The sequence below is a fragment of the Maylandia zebra genome, linkage group LG23 (assembly GCF_041146795.1).
Source record: "Maylandia zebra isolate NMK-2024a linkage group LG23, Mzebra_GT3a, whole genome shotgun sequence".
NCBI classification, from domain to species: Eukaryota; Metazoa; Chordata; class Actinopteri; order Cichliformes; family Cichlidae; genus Maylandia; species Maylandia zebra.
Genome location: NC_135188.1, coordinates 35669796 through 35690937, shown reverse-complemented (window position 1 = coordinate 35690937; position 21142 = coordinate 35669796). Strand labels below are relative to the sequence as shown.

The following is a 21142-nucleotide window of genomic DNA, read 5'->3' as shown; positions in this document are numbered from 1 at the left end:
TGGTAAACATTAAAAACATTTTCTTTATTAGTTTGTATAATATAATATATTATCTAGTTAGATTTCCTACTAGATCCTACAAATTTAGGTTACTCATTAGAGGTGGGAATCACCATACATCCCACGATACGATATTATCACAATACTTAACGCACGATACGATATTATTGCAATTTTTAAAAATATTTTGCGATATTCAGATTCTGTACATAAAGGTAAACTTTATCAATATTCATATCTAATATCAAAGTCTCACACTCAGTCTTTCTCTCATTTCAGTCAGTTTTATTGTTGACAAACTGAACGGTTTGCATTACAGTCTAGTCCAACTTAACTGAATGCAACCATCTGGTACAATTATAGCTATTCTGAACTATGCAATTTCTGAAAACTATGCAGCCCATTCAGCAACTGAAGAATTTGAAAGTAAATTAAAACAAAATATAATTTTACATTAAATAAAAAAAGTTTTAAACTTAATTAAAAAAAAACATGTCTTAAATTAAAATAGGTAAACTGTCATATTTATTGCTGCCAAAAAACAAGTTAAACACATTTGGACAGTGAAGGAATGTCAGGATTCTTGCTCAGAAAAAGGATCAACATGCTCTGAAGTCAGAGTTCCAGTCCACAAAAACCTTTTTTGTAACAAAATATCGATTTCTGCTGTCCCTGTATCGATACATTATTAGCAAACAAAATATCACGATACTACACAGTATCGATTTTTTTGCCCACCCCTATTACTCATGTTGGTTTGCTAATAACACAAGCTAACTTGAATGGCTAATGCTAACTGAATGCTCAATGTGACTGGTCAGGTTATGCTAAAGGAACAACAACAAAACACGGATAAAAAACTGGGTCTGCCACAGAAACAGAAAGTGCCATAAAGAGGAGGTAGGTAAACTTAACCAAATCTTGAAGATAACCAGAGGAACCTAAAGTAAACACAATGCAGGACTCGGAAACAGAAGGAACTTTTGGCACTGCTAATGCTAGCTAAATACGTTTACCAAAGTTCTGTGTAATTATTTTAGCATTGTTTAAAAAATAAAATGAAAAGGGTTTTAAAAAGGTTTTTTAAAATATTAAGCATTTTTTCAGAATATGAATCCTGTGTAGCAAGGGATGGACATGATCCCAGTACATCCATCTGATAGCAGTACAAATCACCAAACACGCTGATGCAAGTTACCATTTTTGTCACAGAAACGTAACGACATACCCCTACCTCTTAATTAAGAAATCTTTCAGTAGGCACAAGCGTGACTCCACATGGAGTTGTGTGGGAGGGTGTAGCAGCCAGACTGGATGTGGGCCAGAGATTAGGAGTGAAGAGGCAGACTAAGGAAAGGAGTTGTTCTTTTCTTCTATCACCGTGATGTCGCATTGTGCTTGTAATATATGAACAACTGTTAAGAGAAGAAACTAACATGGCAGACATTGTAAAGCTCAGTAAGTAAGCACTGTTGCTGCTATCAATGCATTTAGTTATCCTAACAGCAAAATTAACCCAGTAGCTGACACGTAACTAAAGCTCAAAAGCCAGAGAAATGGATAATAAGCCACAGGTGAACTCAATCAAGGTGGGAAAATAGGGGGGGGGGGCAAAAAACAAATCCACATGAGGAACCAATCTCATGTGACAGGGAGTAATCTGAGGAGTAAGGATTGTACAGCAAGTAGGTAAGGACAAAGGAAAATAACACTATACAAACTATTTGGTTATTAATACAATACTGTCAACTTGGCTCTTTGTGTGTTATTATTAATCAGTTAAGTCACAGAGACAGTGTCACCATGTCTGTGGAGCTACATTTAAAAATTTAAGTGTTTTAAGTTACAGTTTTTATAGCAAGCTATTCAAATTTCACTCCTTCCACTAAGTGGCGGATCATTGTTGGTTGGCTACACTAAACACAGCAGTTCGCCATAATGTTAGGGTTTGTTGAGCATTTTATAAATGACTTTATTGTTACGAAATCAGTTTCACCCCGTTCTTTTTATTCCTCGGGCATCCAGAGACGGCACCGGACCCAGTAGTCATTTCACAAAACCTTTATTCGTCTTTATTTAAGCATGCATCTTCTAGAAGGGAAGACGTGCAAGGCCGGTGTCCCTCTGCAGATCTTCCACTTCTTTGTTTGTTACAGTCAGAAGTGACCCCATCATAAAACCCCCATGGTGTGCTGCAAACTCTGTGTTTGTGTGTGTATATGCACGAGCACGTGAGTGCCTGTATGTGCGCGTACCCGTATGTCTATGTGAGTGCACGTGAGTGACTGTATGCGCGTACCTGTGTGCATGTGTGAGTGCATGTGAGTGAGTGTGCATGTAGGTGTGGGTGCGTCGTAACAGTCAAAGCACTGTGTGTGTATGTCTCTGTGTATGTGACTTCCTGCCGGCCATAAAAGTAATCTCCTCACCCAAGCTACACCAAATTCCTTTAGACAACATACAAAAAACAGTTAACATATTACAAACACTGAGACCCCACCTCTGCATCCACTAGGCCATTGGTCTCTTGTTGTCTTACATTTACAGATAAGGCGGAGAGTCTCCTGCAAACCTACTTCTAAGTTATAACAATTATGGCCGTTTATTAGATTCAAGTTAAAGCATCAGTATCCCCCAACTGTAGCTTCCTGTCTCCTTTTATGACAGCAGACCCCCAGTGTCAATAAATTCCTTTCCCTCTAAACAATTACACACACTCTCAGGCCTACAGCTAAGCCAAACTGAAACACAGACAAATCCTTCCTTATTCCTCTGATCTAAACAAATTTAACACATCATATTATAATAATTATTTTCTTGTACTCACATTGTGGAGGAGAGGGTGTTCGAAAACAACAAGTTAAGGTATGATGTCGTCCCCCTCTGTGTTTGATTTTTTCCCTAGTCTTGTATACAGACCATCCCACCCACCTGCTCATAGTGCTCTGCGAGGAGAGGGCTGAGCGCTGCAATCAGCTGGCAGAGCAGATGTCCACAACGACCAATCAGAAATATTTTACGCTACATTAAAGTGTAATTCAACCCCCAGTCTTTATTTTCCTGAGCACACCCAACCAGTTTGCATGACAACAGGTTGAATGCGCATCACACCTTTCTTACCATTGCTCAAATGAGAATGCTAATAACCCTCAGCATATCTGCAGAGGGGGGAAATTGCTACCTTTCTTATTTTTTTTGTTGTCATTTCTAGCATGAAGAATAATGTGGTGAAGCTAAAATATTTCCACAATTTGCTAAAAGAATTTCTAAAACAAGCGCTGTAGATGTTTTTCTTTTGTTTCTTGGTTTATCACACACATCAATCTTTTTTTAAAAGCCCTTTTCAAACAAGTAAAACCCAAAACAAAGTACTCTGAATTGAAAGAGCTGGAGAACAAAGCAAAAATAGATTTTAGCCTCTTTAAGTCTTTAAAAAGTCTGTAAAGACAGACTGTGCAGTGGGAGCATTGCACATGTCCTTTACTGCAGAGCATCTGATAACTGGTGCTAAGATTGGAAGGAAAGTCTTCAAGTTTCATGAGGACATTTCACCTCTCATCCAAGAGGCTTCCTCAGTTCTAAAACCAAATTGTAGGTATTTAAACCCTAGTGGGGGTTGTCCTTTAAGAGGGTCTTTGACCCACAACTAATCGTGTGCCTCTTGGCATGAGCCAAAGTTTGAAAAAAGGCATGGGCCATTATCAGCAGAGGTTTTGATTAAAACCATCTTGAGACCTTTCCTCATCCTATCATGTGACCTATTGGGGTCACCCGACACAAGATGCGATAATCCCTGGTAAGGGATCATAGTTGGTTGTCATAAGCCACGCCCTCTGTTCAACAATGGTCGGTCACAGTGGACATAAGCTGTGTCCCAGTTCCTAGGCCACATCCTAGGCCGCCCATGTAGACTGCAAAGACCGGGTCCTTTGCTTATTCAAGTGACTTTTATATCACGTTTAACCGGAGTAGTGAAAGACCACGGGAGGTCTGAAAACGATGTGTCGGGAGTTTGCTGTTCTCACTGGCTCTAGTGAGCCTCGACCTCCCAGTCAGCTACCGAGCTGGTGGGTAACAGACACTTCACATCAGACACGTCAGCGTACTTTTGCAAATATGTGCTATCTTGATAAATCAAACTTTTAAGATATTTTCAACCTGTGTAAACTTCAAATATCTGCTTATTTTGTGACCCAGAAAGAGCAATAAGAGTAATATTAAAACTAATAATATTAAAAACAGTAGCTGCCACTATTGCTGGAAACTGGAATTGGCTGGGGCAATGCACTATGAATACTGGGATATGGCCACGAAAGATAGACCCAACCCATCGGGGGAAGCGAAGGATGCATTTGGAGCAGCCTTTGAATTGGGACAGCCTTCGTCGCCTGGCTGTGACGTAATCAGCCTTCAATGCGGCCTCCGAAGGATGCGGCTTAGGAATTGGGACACAGCCTATGTCCACTGTGACCGACCATCGTTGAACAGAGGGCGTGGCTTATGATGTCTTGATGTCTAGATGGCTTCCTTTACTCCTCTTTTCTTCTGCCTTTTTTCACAGACTACCATAACCAGGATAACGACACAGACACATTTAGCAAATTATTAACAATGAAATTTAATAACTACAATGGACATTTGATCTGTGCCATAATATCAAGACAAAATCTGAGAAATCACCTTGCTTTAAGACCTGGGAATATTATTTAACTCTGAATGTAGGAAACTGCACTATCAGCAGTCAGTTTTCACAGGCTAACAAGCACTGAGCCCACTCATAAAGACAAGCCACACCACATGACTCCTTAAACCATGATTTGAAAATAAAGAGGAGCTTTTAGTATTATTCAGCTCTGAGCGATGTTTTCAGATCTTTCCCCCAGGCTGTATGAACCACTAACAACATCAACTGTGTGCACAGGGCAGCCCAGATGTTGCCTGAGAGGTAAAGCTCAGGGTAGTGCAGTCTGCAAATAATTTAAACCAATTAAACTTTTGATCTCTCCCCATCACACACACAGAAACATTGCCTAGGTCCCACTTTTACTACAGTTTTCACATGCCGTGAGGTGGTTCACGGAGGGAGCGATCAACGATCCTGAGGGTAGTGCGCCAAGTCAAACCCACCCCCTCCCGCTAACCCTTCTACAACATCATATTAAACAGATACAGAGCATGTTTTTCAGGTATCCCATTTTACGATGGCACTGGTATGGTACCGGTATGTAGAGTAGATGGCTATAATAACTTGGGATCATAGCAATGACTCTATCTTGAGCAGATCTGAGCAGGGCTGACAGATATACCGGTATGAATAAATACTCCGTGTGTGTGTGTGTGTGTGTGTGTGTGTGTGTGTGTGTGTGTGTGTGTGTGTGTGTGGAGCCTTCACACATATTGCTCTCATGGTCCATGAAAAGGGAGTATCTGCAAGTGACTTGGCAGCCTGGACTGCCTGGTCAATTTCTACCAATATAACAATGTCATATTAAATGAAGATTAATAATTTTGTTGCCTGGTAAAAAACATCAGTTGCTGGAAGCACACACTTGTGGGAATTCTTGGATGCATCTTGTAGCATTTCCAGTGCCTGTTTCAGGCAACGTGACGGACTGACAGATGGACTGACAGTGCCACATCTCGAAAACAAGGTCTATTAAAAGCCGACTGCTTTTCCAAATCTTCATCTCCAACGAGTGTGGAGTATTTCTTGGTTTAATGTCATTATTTACAAGCATTAGGACCCAACGTGAATTTGAATTATGTTAAAGCGTTTACTATTAAAGCCACAAAAAATGGCTGGTTTGGTTAGCTGAAAGGTTTTAAGGAGTGTTATGACTGAGGCTTGTGAAGTCTGGAAAACTCTGCAAAAATAAACTGATTGTTTATCAAATGCTAGCCAATAAATATGATTATTATGATTGTCTTGCAAACCCAACAGCTGTCGTAAAAGAAAACATACAAATATTCAAGATAAGAGACCTGTTGAGTCAAACATACAAAAGTCAATCAGGGACTATTGTTTTTGTCACATAGTCTCGACCTGTCTTCACTGTGAATGAGTTTAGCTACACTGCAAACTATAAACACAACTTTAGGCTAAATGCTTACCTTGTGGCTACAAAAACGGGTCTATAACATTATGGTTTGCTGCATGTCTCTGATTCAGCTGTGCAAGGCACATATAAAGTTTCTTTTGGCTGCTCCCTTATTCACAGGGGGTTGCCATATCAGATGGTAGACATTATGACAAAAGATGTCCTTCCTGACGTAACCTTTCCAGCGATTTGTGTCTCCTTTCAACCAGGGATCCTTCTATTAGAACCACTATAGCTCCAATAATCATATTTCAGACAGGATGCTGAAACATAATCACTCTTCTAAAAAGGTATACAGTAAATACACAGTAAAATTTGCATTCAATTAAAGGCGTGCTTCTAGTTTAAGATCCCTCTGATCTTGAACCAAAAACTGCAACTGTACCCAGCTGTACTCAAAGACACAAAGATTATGTTATTTCAAGTTGTTGCCCATAACACAATAAATGTCTCCCTGACCTTGAGCAGAATTTGGGTGAAGGTGATTGTTGTGTGTAAATTTCAGTAAAATCTGGCCAATACTCTGGGAGGAACAGCGATTTTTCTGAATTAAAAATGGATGGACGGCACTACGAATGGGATCATGGCTTATTGATGCACGTGAGGAGCGGAGGATGGCTGTGCGGTGTGATCCATTAGACAAGCTACTGTAGCTCAAATTGCAGAAGACTGGCAAGTTTATCAAGTATGACTAAAATTTTATGCAATCCAAACTAAATTCTTTTAGTTCACCTTCTATAAACTTGAAAGTTCATTACTTGTGTCTTGACTTCCTTTTTTCTGTTTTTCTGTCACAGGTTTTGCTGGATATCTGCTGTTTATGTTTCAAGACTGTAAAGTTTTTTTTAAGATAACTTAAACTATTACTTAACCACATCTGCTAGCAGACTGCCTGTGACCTGTCTTCACTCTTTTATCCTTTACCTTGTTAGACATTACCTTTCTTAGAGTTCAAAAGAATTTACAGAGCAAAACTCCACCAATAAGTACTCTTCATCACGACATGGACAGACAGCTCCAATTTTCTGTCTCAGGTCAAAGTCATATTTATTATGCTTAAAGTATTATTGTTACAGCCTTTGCATCCCCTTCTTGGTGGTACTTTAAAGTTTTATTTTCAGTTAAGAAAGGAGGAAAGTGGAAAAATTGATTACAGTGACAGCTGGTTGGAATAGCACTGCTGCAAATTTATGATGGGGTGATCCTTTCTAGTGATAATGGAAAAATCTGGACATGGAAGATTATCAATTTTCATTCTGCCTTAACCATCTGATTTTACTGCCCCAGCAGCAGGAAATGCAGGATAAGCCAGATGGGGTGGATAACATATTTCTGTGGGGTAATAACAGCGATGCCATTAGCTGATTTTAGGGAGCAGCATGTGAAATTCTTATGGTCAGTAATAAGGCTGCTGCTGCTGCTCATTTTTGATGATGAATCTGTGATGAATCAAATCTGTGTTTTTCATGCTGAAGATGACTTATGATCAAAGCAAAGGGAATCACAAATCTGTGTCAGCAATCTCCTTTGTCAGTGTCTAGAGGGAATTCATCATTACAGTCATGCAACACTAAATTTTGATTGAGTCCTGATCAGTGACAGTATCAAATGAATTCAACAAGATATTCATTCATCAGCTGCAGCATGGAAAAGGCTGTACTACGGGCTGCAATAAGAGCTGCTTAGCAGAACAGAGAAAGAACACGGCTTCAGTCGCACTTTGGAGAGCAGAGCAAGCTGTAATATGTATGTGAAAGTGGTACAAGTAGAATATCAAGTATGAATGAGCATTATTTGTAAATTATTCCGTGTTTGCAAGAGAGCACATCAGGAGAAGTTCACCATTTACATGGGTTATGTTATTTCTTGCTAATGGTTCTTGCTTTTCCTGGATTTTTCTTTAATGGGATGGCATGCAGGGAACCAAGACACAGTTAAGGAGTTCCATAAGAAAAATCAATCAATGAATGATTGAAACTGGAAGATGTAATGTTAGACAGTCCTCCTGATTCTATCAACATGTATTAGGAAAATTCGCTGCCCTGTAAAAAAAATGGCTGTCGTTCTAAAGCACAACATTTAGGTCCAGTGTAATGTAGCAAAATGCAGTTTGGTAACAGCTACAACATTTGCTGGCACCGCCCCAGTAATCCTCGTTTAGTCTTCCCCAGTTCTTGCTTAGAGTTATAGGGCCATACCGTCAAGAAGCAGGTTTAGATGTAGATGTAGGTTTTGTTAGCTTAGCCGTCTTGATGCTGTGGCATCATGACATCCTTGTTTTAACCATGATGACAGGAACTTAAGGTCAAAGAGTAGCTAGCAGAGCTAGCTAAGTTATTGCTAGACTTATTGCCATGCAGCTCCCTGAAAAATGTTTGAAAAGTGCATTAATTTGTGTACTTTCAAGGTGCTGATAGGAGGACTTTGCTAGCTAAGTCTCTTTGTTGTTGTTGTTTTTTTTTTCATTTATAGATTTTCCACCATGATCTTCGTATTATTTGACTCTCTGATCGTCCGCAATCAGAGAGTCAAACTAGTCAGTGAATGAACCATGCAGTGTTTTCAGACTTAAGCGTCACCTCAGGTGTCTTTCTTCTGGGAGACAGATTCCTTGTTTTCTGACTATATATAAACCTGCCTTGAAACTGAAGGAAACAGAAGTCATAAAGTCATATGTACTTCCCTTTATACATCATGTATAGTATTATGTTTAATGTACGTCAAAAAACTAATTCAGTCTTGAGTTAGTCTTCTAACTTAACAGACAGTGTACCCATCCTCAGCTTTAATTTTTTTTATTGTTGCAATCAGTGTTGGGACTAACGCGTTATTAAGTAACACATTACAGTAACTACGTTATTATTGTGGTAACGAGCACGGTAACTAGTTATTATGCCAAAATCAGGAACGCGTTACTCGTTACTGGGATTTAGATAGGGTCGTTACTCGTTACTTTGTATGGTGGCTATCGCGGAGCTTCCACAGATTCAGTAACATTAGCAAGTGGTGGAGACCAGCAAGTGGATGAGGGAAAGGGGAGGCAGGAGGAGGAGAGACCCGAGGCGGCCGCTGGTCCGAGTGTCAGGTGAACTGAACTTCAGGTAAGAAGTTATGACCTGCAGTCTATCTGGGTCAGATATAAACCAAGTTTAGATGGAGTTTATTTTCGTTATGTTGACTTTTTCCGTACTGCGTACTAGCTAGCATTATGGGGTTTCTATAAAGCTGGGTGGATGCTATGATGTTGAACTTTATTTTGTTCATAAGGTTAGTAGAGTTGCCAACCGTCCCATAAAAAACTGAATCGTCTCGTATTCAGAGAAAATATTACGTGTTTCGTATTGAGGTGAAAAGGAAGCAGTTTGTCCCGGACTTTATAGGAGTTCAGCTAGAATGGAAAAAAACATAAAGCTGGAGCTGCACAGCTGCCTCTTCTTCTCTCCCCCTCCCTCTCCTGTTTCTACTTCAATCATGAAACTAATCAATGATCAGCTGATCGGCTTTTCTCCTTTGTTTGTTTATCGCCCACTTTGCCCCAGAAAGAGGAAACCAGCGGATGTCGTGCTAAACAACAGCACTACGTTTAAGCTTGATCAGCTGTTGTTAGAATTTATTTAATATTAATTTCTAGTATCAGCTGATGTTTGCTGGAGCCACAGCTGTAAAGCTGCTGGTCATGATATCGGTTTGAATATGTGATGAGAGGGAAACATGAAGATGAAACCAGGAGATGTCCTTACTGAATCATCAGAGCTGAACAGGTGATGGAGAAACAGGTTTACCTTTTAGGTGACATGAATGAGTTGAAGGGAAGTTATGAACTGTTTCTGAGAGACAAATAACACCAGGATCCTTTTTCTATGTAGCTGACAGCTGGTAACTGTGCAGGGGCGGGTCTAGCAAAGTTTTGCCAGGGGGTTGGGTAGGGCATTAACAGGGAAAGGAGGGCACAAGGAAATACTTTTCTTTCTTATTCTCATTTAAAATGTCTAGCTTTTAAAAAATTATTATCTGAATCTTACAACAAACGATTGATAGATTGATACATATATACCATCAAAACAGTGTACATCACTGTCACAACAGCGTTTGTTTGCATTCAAAGGCTTTATGATTTTTCCTATAATGGTGGGCTGGTCTCTAGTCAGAATGCCCGGGCCAATTTTCTGTCCCAGTCCAGCCCTGTAAGCAGCTCATCTTCAGTCTGGTGTTACCTACATCTTCCTATTCGGAAGGCAGAATTTCCGAGTTGAAGGATATAAAAAACAACAACAGCAATAGAATAATATTAAACACAAAGTGAACCCGTCTTCCTTCATTAAATAGGTTCTTTTAGATGTTAAGGAGGAATTGACTTAACCAGGCTGGCGGAGAATGAAGACAACCGGACACCTGCGGCAGATGGGGAATCAGTGAACTTTTATTGAGACAGAGACAACCTCTCAACACAGCTCACATCAGGAGATTCCTAATATTTGCTGTGAGGATGGGTATATATTCTCTAAAACTTACAGGAGGGGGTTGTGAGGAAAGTGCTGCATTAGCAGAAAAACAACTCCATAAAAGGAAAGCGGCCTTGGGTGTTCTAGTCTCTTCGCTTGCAGATATCTTTCACCTGCAGGATGAGGCGATCGCTTCTTATCCGCTCTCAAGGCCAAAGTCGTGAGCACATTTTTATTACACAGTTGCACAGTAACTTTAAAGCTGAACAATATTTAAAGCTGAATAATGTTTGATCAGATTATATTTTCTTCAAATCCCCCTTTTGACCCATCTTAAATGGGTCAACACACAAAAATAAGTAACATTCAAAGGAACACAGAGACGTGTCGAAGCCTGGCTCGAAAAACTCCTCGGGTCTTATCATTTGTCTTTATCTGTCATTGCAGATGAGGAGAAAAGAGTCCAGGCACCACCCTGCCCAGGGGTCGGCTGCAAGCAGTCTCGGTTCCCGACGAAAGCAGTAACAGCTGTCCTGCACACACGGATACAACGAGTTAGTGCAACCAGGGTAGTGACACAAAATTAACAGTTCCTGTAACTCAGCAACCAAAAAGCATAAGTAATGATAAAAATGTGGAGAGTACAGAGTATACTATAATAATGAGAGATATAAACGTGAAAATGTGAAAGAATAAATCAACCGTAAAATAAACCCAGAACGGTAACTGCTAAGGACATTCAAAAGTGAATATGGTAAAACTGGAGAGGAAGTGGTGGGCAAGACCCTAGGGGCTACATTTGTCAGATTGGGACTGTCAGAAGGGGGCGAAGCTTTTGAACTTGAAGGTGTCAGAAGTGTCGGGGGCCCTTCACAGATCAGGATTATGCCAATGGGAATGAGACCCAGGGCCAGGAAGCAAACAAAGACGCAACATCTTTGCCTGCCTGTCATTTCAGGGGGAAAGGGCCAAGACATGTTTACTTAGCTTGGATGTCGTCTAATAGAGGATGATGGGGCAGAGAAAGGTGGTCCAGTTCCCCCCACCTCGCCAAGGGCGTGTTCTAGGAGTTAAAGAGCAACAACCTGCAATCTGTACCAAAAAATCTTCATAGTCCCACCGGAAAATCATAAGAGTAATAAACGATTCAGCTCAACAGACAAGTATCATGTTCAGGTTTCTCCAATCATTAAATCACTATTATTGCCACAATTTGCTTTATTCACCCTTTGGGCAATGTTATTCCAAGAGAGAGAGAGAGAGAGAGAGAGAGAGAGAGAGAGAGAGAGAGAGAGAGAGAGAGAGAGAGAGAGAGAGAGAGAGAGAGAGAGAGAGAGAGAGAGAGAGAGCCCCTAATGGCCAGTTAGTGGGCTCTAGGTCAAACTGTCCCCAAATTTGTTATTTGTTATTATTACTTGTTTTCATGTCACTTGTCTGTTTTCTACTGCACCCCTCTCACCAAAGCAAAGCAAACATTAGCAGCACATTGACCGTAGTCAGGCATCCTCATTCCATAGGTGCTATAAAACATTTCCTGTAAAAGAATCACAGTTTTCAAGACAGGGTGTGTCTCCCCCAACACTCTCACCAGAATACAGTGTAATAGCATCCCCAACTCCTAACCCATAAACACCGTTTCTTCACACATCCGCCCAGAAATCCTGTAATAGAAAAACATTAAAACTGTAACCCTGTAGGGAAGAAAATGTAAATGGTAACGCTGCGCAGTTACCTCTGTAAGCAACACAAGACACAAAAATGGCATTTACAGGTTCACTCATCCTCGAATATTTTGTCATCCTTCTACTCCTGTAAAAGAAACCCACATAAATTCATCCACCCTTTTATCCTATCTAGGTGGAGGTGGTTAACCTTGAGTCATGGTCAAGTCTTGTCATCTTTTACCAGTCAGTCCGTTTGTTTTTATTCCCAGTCTTTCATCCATTCATCCGTTCTTTGCTGATAGTGAAACCTGTCGTCGCATCTAGTTTCCACACTCAGCAAAATGACGTCATCTCAAAAAGAAACAAGAACTTGAGTTTGGATTACCTCGCTGAATCCTTTTTTAAACAGGGACTCTCGTTTCTAATTGTCCCCACAAGTGTTTCCTCCAGAACCCATTTCAATGCGGAGAAACTCACTTACAACAATTTTCTCGCCGACGTGTAATGCTTGTAATTTCCGATGTGCAGATCTGCTTAAAGAAAAGATTCACAAACAAAAATCAGTAAATATAAAACAAAATAAAATGAAAAATAACAAAAACAAAATGCAGACGCCCGGGTCTTAGGACTTGTCACTGAATATTCTTCCCATCAATAAAAATACCAACCTAAACCTACACAGAGTCAAATCAACACCACCTCAACCTTTTCATATTCATAAACCTATATGTTTTGCGTTCGTGAAACAAAATTGAACCATTAAGTAAGTTGAGCTCTTGAAATGTTTTAATTCTCTTAATTCTGCCAGTTTATTTCAACACTTATTCAATGACTTTTATTCAACTGCTACTTGGTCACTCGACTTTTACCTGTTCAAATTGCCTAGGGTTCAACAAAGTCTAGATCCCCGTTATCATGAAACTTGAACGGTGTACGATGATTTACTTACAGTAATTTAGAATCATCACTCAACCTAGCTCTACTACTGGCACTGCGTGACTTTTCTCACACTGGAAACCAGAATTTAGTACAGAACTTTAATGCCTCAGGCAATCGCGTTCAAGGGCTGCCCCCCCTTCTCTTCTTCTTTGTCCGTGTGTTCCTCCTTTATTAAATCTCCATCACAATGACGTGGCGCTCTGAAATAAAACTCACACTGTTAATTCCTCGTTTTCACTCTGCACCACTGCTCAGAGTGTTTTCTTTTCTTTTTAGTGTAGAGTAAACAATTAAGTCGAGGCCTTAAGCCCCAGATATCTCGCACGGGCATCATTTTCATAACCAAACCGCTCCGGACTCTGCTCCCCAGACCACACAAATGCCCTCTGGGCTTATTATTATAGCAAATTCTGTATTTGACTTTGTTGTGTGCAGCATTGAGCCTTTGTCAGTAAAGCATTCTTCATTGCAGCAGCTGGAGCATTGTGTGTCACTTCTTAGTAAATTAAATCAACATTTTGATTTTAGTGCATGGGTATGTATCAGTTTTTACTCCCTCAACAAGTGCATAAGTGTTCATGTGTGTGTTTCCCTTCATTCTAAGTAGGCGCATGCAGAAGTGTGTGTTCGTGTGTTGGTATATGTTTGTGTTCATCACCTTCCTGTTCTGTAGTTTAGGTAAACCAGCGGCCTGACGCATGGCCTAGGGTCCTCCCCTCCTCTTTGGGTCTGTTTATGTTGTCCTTACTTTGCTCCACGGCCTTCTGCAGCTCTGCTGTTCGGCTCTTCTCAGAGGTCAGCATCCTTCTGCTCACCGTCCCTTTTCCTCCGGGCTTAATGCGCGTCTCGTCACAGCTCTGTCAGCTGACGCAGCCTGGGAATTTCCCCCGTGTAGTGAAACGGGCTTTAGGTTTAGTGCTCTCCGTCTCTGCTGCATGAGATCACTCTTTTGCAGCACTGTTGACATCCTCAAGTTGTTGTTGTGAGTCCAGCTGCTGTGGCCTTCAGGGGTCAAAGGGTCAAAGATGGTCGCGGAGAGGGCAACGATGGTAGAGGGGAGGGTAGGAGTCCAGGTCAGCTTCGGCTCTCAGAAAAAACAAAAACAAAACAAAACAGGCGAACAGGAAAATGATGTTGTGTTGGCTGTGCTGTGTTGGCTGTGTTATCCCGAGAGGGGAGAAACAACGAGATCTCGTCTCCCCCCTTTTTTTGTTTTTGTTTTTTTTTTTTTTTCACCATATAATCAACTCATAACCCCTCAAGTTGACAGGACAACACAGGTACGTGTTAAAATTCTTAAGATCCTGTTTAGAAACCTAAAAAGGAATTTCCTATCATTCAGTAGTCATTTGTCTTAAACAATCAACAAAAACATGTCCCAAGTCGACCCTTTTAACCACTAAATTTGTCGTGTCCTCACTTAATCCTCAGACCAGTGTCTTTGTCTTTTGACGTTACGTTGTTGTCCTGCAACCCAAAGCGTTTAATTGTCAGTAATGTATAAACTATATCATTTAAAAACAGGTGTATGTTAAGTGTCGCTACTTTAACCTTGCATGTACGTGCACATGTATGTAAGCTGTTTCTTCATTGCATGTATGGGTGCGTCTGTATATGGGTTACTTTAACTTTTTCTCAAACGAGGCATTTCTCTAACACGCACACGTGTCTGTTCCTCACCCTTCTCATATCTTTCTCTGGTTGTGTGTGGTTTTATTTGTTTCAGTGATTTACCAGGAACATCTTTTCCTTTTCTCCATGTCTTCCGCCAGAGGTTAACACTGGTGAGATCCAGGGACACAGCACCCAGAGCAGTTCAGCGAGAAAAACCCGCCTCAAACTACATTCTCTCTTTTTTGTTTTACCGGGAGGGGTGAGGACAACTCTGGTGTCCAGCCGTGAATTTTAGCCAAAGCTTGGCCTGTCTTCTGCTGCCGTACTCAGGCTTCCAGGTTAAGAAAAAACACCTGTATGAAGACACTAAACATACATTTAGTATTTGTATAAACATAACTGCCTAAATCATTGAACTCTTGAGGAGGGTGTATTTCAGAATCAGAATCAAAATCAAAAACTTTATTGTCATTGTCATGAGACCGACGACATTAAGAATGGTCCCCGATCATTGCATCATCCCTAGTAATATCAAATATAAAAAAACAATAAAATTCAATCAATAAAATAGATAGAATACTTAAAATACTAAGTATTCCCACCGTCATGCTTCAGACCGTGCATAGATTAACACAAGAGTGGCATGGTGGACATTTTTGTAGTATTCAGATGTGTTATTGCAGTTGGATAACAGCTGTGTTTGAGTCTATTAGTCCTTGCTCTGATTGCCCTGTACCGTCTGCCTTAGGGCAACAGTTCGAACAGGGAGTGGCCAGGATGTGAGGTGTCTTTTATGATGTTTTGGGCCTTTTTTAAAACAGTGGGCGTTGTTTGACTCTTTACTAACTTTAAAACCCCACCATAACAATTTCTCACTGACAAACTTCTATGCATCCATTTAAACATGCGAAGCCAGCACAAAATCACACACATACCCCTACAGCAAAGCTTTAACATAACCACAATGCAACTCCTCCCTTAAACGGGAGAAATCACCCTGAATCAACCAACTCTATATAAAACGTCAAACAAAGATAAACCACAAACATTTCTACACTTCTGTGTCTTCCACGCAGCACAATAGGCAGAAAAACACCGATTACTCACAGTCTACAACAAAAGAAAAACCTGCTCTTTTCACAACTCTCACAGCTAAAGTCAAAACTCTTACCCAGTGCCTCTGAAATAATAAAAAAAATCACCAAATACTCGATTACTCTTTTCACTCGCTCCCTCTCACTCCCTTCTTCCTCATACAGCATACACGCTCGCTCCCGCGGACCCGCTCGGCCCCGCGGGCTCACTCGGCCCCCACCTTTTTCCTCTCACAGAGACAGAGAGAGAGACCCTTTTCCTTTTTTTTTTTATTTCTCCAGCACACATACACACACAGAATCCCAACTGAGAGAAAGAGGGAGAGAAGAGAAAAGAGTTGTAGAGAGGAAGTTTTTTAGCAGGAGTTTCAGATCTAACAGATTTATACAACTTATTTACACACACCGGTAATTTATGTTCTATTTATTGATTTTAAAGGAGAATTTGGGCCAGCTGGGTTTCTGCCTCTGTTAGGCACTAACAGCTGGGGCGCTGCTTTAAAGGTGAGTCAGCACTGAAATATCCCTTCAGGTGTTACCAGGCTTCTACCAAACCGGAGTCTGGCGGGTAACCTTGCCTAGAGCTTCCTGATAGGGGTGCTAGTTGGTTGTCACCTTGTTCACACGTCTCATTCACACTTCATACATTACCTGCAGTCACTCATTACCCTCCTTATGTATGTAATAAATGTGTAAAAAAATTCTATGTGTGGTGTATTATTTTAACCAAAAGAGGAACCTAGTTCCTTTAATTGTGTAATCTGTGAACAACGGAGAACCAAACTGTCCTGCCCAGTGTTCCACAGCAAGCATTCAGCGTGTATTTATGTGTGTCCAATATCAAACAGAACATCAAAACATTTAAAACACTAAAATCATCGGGGTTTTAAGAAGAGATCCGTTTTCTCCTATTGATCAAAGGGACCCCTCCTTTGGACTCCAACCAGTACTTCTCCTTTTTAAGTTTTAGAGGATCTTTTCTAATAAAGTCCTCTGGGCCTTCCTAACCCTTCTGTAGTTTAGAGAATATTACTAAAAAATATTCTCAAGGCCTTTAACCTTTTAATTTGTTTAGAAAGGCGTTACTAATAAACCCTTTCAAGGTCCCAGACCTGCACTGAGGTATTTATCCGACACCGGAGAGCAACCCGTCGGCTGCAACCGTGGTCAGACCTCAGTTCACTCTTATCTTTATTCACTTATTCACTTATTTCTTATTCACTTATCTCTTATTCACTTGTCTGATTCTCAACAAGCCTTAAGTAAGCCAGACAATTTTGGTTATGAATTACTAGGAGTTTGGACACTAAGTATTTTTATAATGTTCAATATAGCAGAAATAAAAGGTCTGCTTACCTTGTTTTTGTGTGCACACAGCTTTTGTCCAAACTCCGTTCACTCAGACCACGGCTGATGTCCTCCCCCCCGTTCCAGTTTGGCCTGGAGCGGATCCTGTTCGTGACGCCAATTGAAAGATATAAAAAAACAACAACAGCAATAGAATAATATTAAACACAAAGTGAACCCGTCTTCCTTCATTAAATAGGTTCTTTTAGATGTTAAGGAGGAATTGACTTAACCAGGCTGGCGGAGAATGAAGACAACCGGACACCTGCGGCAGATGGGGAATCAGTGAACTTTTATTGAGACAGAGACAACCTCTCAACACAGCTCACATCAGGAGATTCCTAATATTTGCTGTGAGGATGGGTATATATTCTCTAAAACTTACAGGAGGGGGTTGTGAGGAAAGTGCTGCATTAGCAGAAAAACAACTCCATAAAAGGAAAGCGGCCTTGGGTGTTCTAGTCTCTTCGCTTGCAGATATCTTTCACCTGCAGGATGAGGCGATCGCTTCTTATCCGCTCTCAAGGCCAAAGTCGTGAGCACATTTTTATTACACAGTTGCACAGTAACTTTAAAGCTGAACAATATTTAAAGCTGAATAATGTTTGATCAGATTATATTTTCTTCAGAGTTCTGAGTACAATCGAAAGCACCACAACTGCAGTTTTTGTGTTGGATGTAAAAAGCGCACATGACGCTGTGACGTAGGCTAGAATCATGGCGGTGGTCAACGACGGTCCAGGCGTGGGATTTCTCTCGTGGAAATATGCACATTATTTTTTTCTTTCTATTGGTAGGTGGCACAGTGCACTTGGGGCAAGTAAGCAAGCTAGAAGACTGTCAATCTTGCTGGGTATCCAGCTACGGAAGCAACACATTAAGATAAGATAAGATAAGATAACCTTTATTAGTCCCACACGTGGGAAATTTGTTTTGTCACAGCAGGAAGTGGACAGTGCAAAAGTTATGAGGCAAAAATTAGAATACAATAAGAATAAATACAGTACACAACTGTACAGAATAGAATAAAATAAAATACTATATACAGTAGAATAAAATAAAATAAATATACAATAAGATAAAAATAGAATACAAATACAAATACTATATACAACTGAGTAAAAATACAACGATGACAGAAAGGATTATTGCACTTAGTATTATTGCATATGTATGGATGTGTGTGCTTGATCAGTTAAAGTCTTTATTATGGAGTCTGACAGCAGTGGGGAGGAAAGACCTGCGAAATCTCTCCGTCCCACACCGTGGGTGCCGCAGTCTCCCACTGAAGGAGCTGCTCAGTGGTGTCACAGTCTGCTGCATGGGGTGGGAGATGTTGTCCATCAGGGATGACAGCTTAGCCGCCGTTCTCCTGTCACTCATCACCTCCACTGGGTCCAGAGGGCATCCTAGAACAGAGCTGGCCCTTCGGATCACCCTGTTCAGTCTCTTCCTGTCCCCAGCAGAGATGCTGCCGCCCCAGCAGACCACGCCATAAAAGATAGCAGAAGCCACAACAGAGTCATAGAATTTCTTCAGGAGTGGGCCCTCCACTCCAAACGACCTGAGTCTCCGCAGCAGGTACAGCCTGCTCTGCCCTTTCCTGTAGAGGGCGTCTGAGTTATGAGTCCAGTCCAGTCTATTGTTCAGATGAACACCAAGGTACCTGTAGCTGTCCACAGCCTCAATGTCCATACCTTGGATGTTCAGTGGTTGCAGTGGAGAATGCTTGTGCCTGTGGAAGTCTACCACCAGTTCCTTGGTTTTACTGGCGTTGATCTGGAGGTAGTTCAGCTGGCACCAGTCCACAAAGTCTTGGGTCAGACCTCTGTACTCCTTGTCGTCCCCATCAGTGATGAGGCCGACTATTGCAGAGTCATCAGAGAACTTCTGCAGGAAGCACTGGGTGGAATTGTGGGAGAAGTCTGCAGTGTAGATGGTGAAGAGGAACGGAGCCAGAACCGTTCCCTGTGGGGCCCCCGTACTGCAGACGACCCTGTCCGACACACAGCCCTGAGTCCTCACATACTGTGGTCGGTCGGTGAGGTAGTCCAGGATCCAGGTAGTGAGGTGATGGTCCACTCCAGAGTTCACCAGCTTGTCCTTTAGAACCGAGGGAAGAATGGTGTTGAAGGCACTGGAGAAATCAAAGAACATGATTCTCACAGTGCTTCCAGCGGTCTCCAGGTGAGCGAGGGAACGATGTAGGAGGTGAATGACGGCATCATCTGCTCCAATGCCAGGCTGGTAGGCAAACTGAAGTGGGTCCAGTGATGAGCTTATTAGGCGCCGAAGCTGAGCCAGGACCAACCGCTCCAGGGTCTTCATCAGGTGGGATGTCAGAGCCTGTAGCTGTTGAGGTCCTTGGGGCGTGAAGTCTTTGGCACTGGTACAACACAGGAGGTTTTCCAGAGCTGTGGGACTCTTCCCAACCTCAGGCTCAGGTTGAAGAGGTGCTCCATCACCCCACACAGTTGGTCCGCGCAGGACCTGACGACCCTCGAGCTGATGCCATCTGGACCCGCTGCCTTCTTGCCATTAATCCTCCTCAGTTCCCTCCTAACCTGGGTGGTTGAGAGAGACAGGCTGGAGCCTTGTGTTGAGTGTGTATTGGATGCTGTTGTTGGGGGTGGGGGGGAGTGAGCAGGGTGAATAGAGGAGGTGTGAAGTGTCTGAGGTGGAACAGCAGCAGTGGGGGTGGGTGAGTCTGCAGCCGATGTTGCAGATTGCCTCATGGCTGAGTCAAATCTGTTGAAGAAATGATTCAGTTCATTTGCCCATCTCACATCCCTCCCAGGCAGAGAGTTCTGCTGTTTGTGGCCCGAGATGGTTCTGAGGCCTCTCCAGACTTCACCAACGTTGTTTTGTTGAAGCTGGTTCTCCATCTTCTGCCTGTAGCTCTCCTTCCCATTCCTTATCAGTCCCCTCAGCTCTCTCTGCACCCTTTTCAACTCCTCTTTGTCTCTGGATTTGAAGGCCCTCCTCTTCTGCTTGAGGACGGTTTTAATTTCTGGGGTAATCCAAGGTTTGTTGTTGGAGAAACACCGTACAGTCCTGGTAGGTACAGTGTTATCCACACAGAAGTTTATATAGTCAGTAATGCATGTAGTAAGGCTGTCGATGTCCTCACCGTGGTCATCACAAATCACCTCCCACACAGTCGACTCAAAACAATCCTTAATAGCCTCCTCGCTCTCCTCTGACCATCTCTGTACTGTGCGGGTGGCTGGTGGCTCCCTGCGCACTAAGGGCTCATACACAGGGACAAGGTGCACCAGGTTGTGATCAGATCTGCCCAGGGGAGGGAGAGGTGATGAACTGTATGCCTCTTCTGCATTGGCATACAGTAAGTCCAGTGTTTTATTGACTCTGGTTGGGCAGGTCACATACTGGGTGAAGGTGGGCAGTGTGGAGTCCAGTGAGGCATGATTGAAGTCCCCTGATATTATGAGAAGGGCTCTCGGTGATTGTGTTTGCAGTCTGCTGACCACAGAGTGGAGAGAGTCACAGGCTGCATCCGCGTTGGCCGAGGGGGGGACATACGCTGTTATCGCGATAACATGCGAGAACTCCCGGGGCAGGTAGTACGGACGCATGCTAACGGCTAACAGCTCAATGTCTCTGCTGCAGAGTTGCTCTTTTACAGTGATGTGCCCAGGGTTACACCATCTGTCATTCACAAAAACTGCCAGTCCCCCTCCTTTCCTCTTACCGCTGTCTCTGGTCCTGTCCGCTCGCAGCAGCTGGAATCCCGGTAGTGTCACGCTTGTGTCCGGAGTTAGCGATGTTAGCCACGACTCCGTTAGCATCATGATGCTACATTGTCTGCCGGCAGTACCGCTGCAGGACTCAGCGCTAACAGCTGATCCTTACTGTAAACAAAGGATCTCTGCTCTGGGTCCCCAGACACGGGTGAAAAAAGTAGAAATAAACTGAGAAAAACG

The 21142-nt window shown here is 42.2% G+C and overlaps 1 long non-coding RNA gene across 1 annotated transcript; it reads right to left on the bottom strand.

Annotated features, from left to right (window-relative positions):
* Positions 1–10497: 10497 nt before the first annotated feature.
* LOC112435466 (uncharacterized) lies at positions 10498–17821 on the bottom strand. The gene is made up of 2 exons (XR_003024622.2): positions 17432–17821; positions 10498–17303 (listed from the first exon to the last, which is right to left on the bottom strand). It is a non-coding gene; the product is annotated as an uncharacterized LOC112435466 (long non-coding RNA).
* Positions 17822–21142: the final 3321 nt, after the last annotated feature.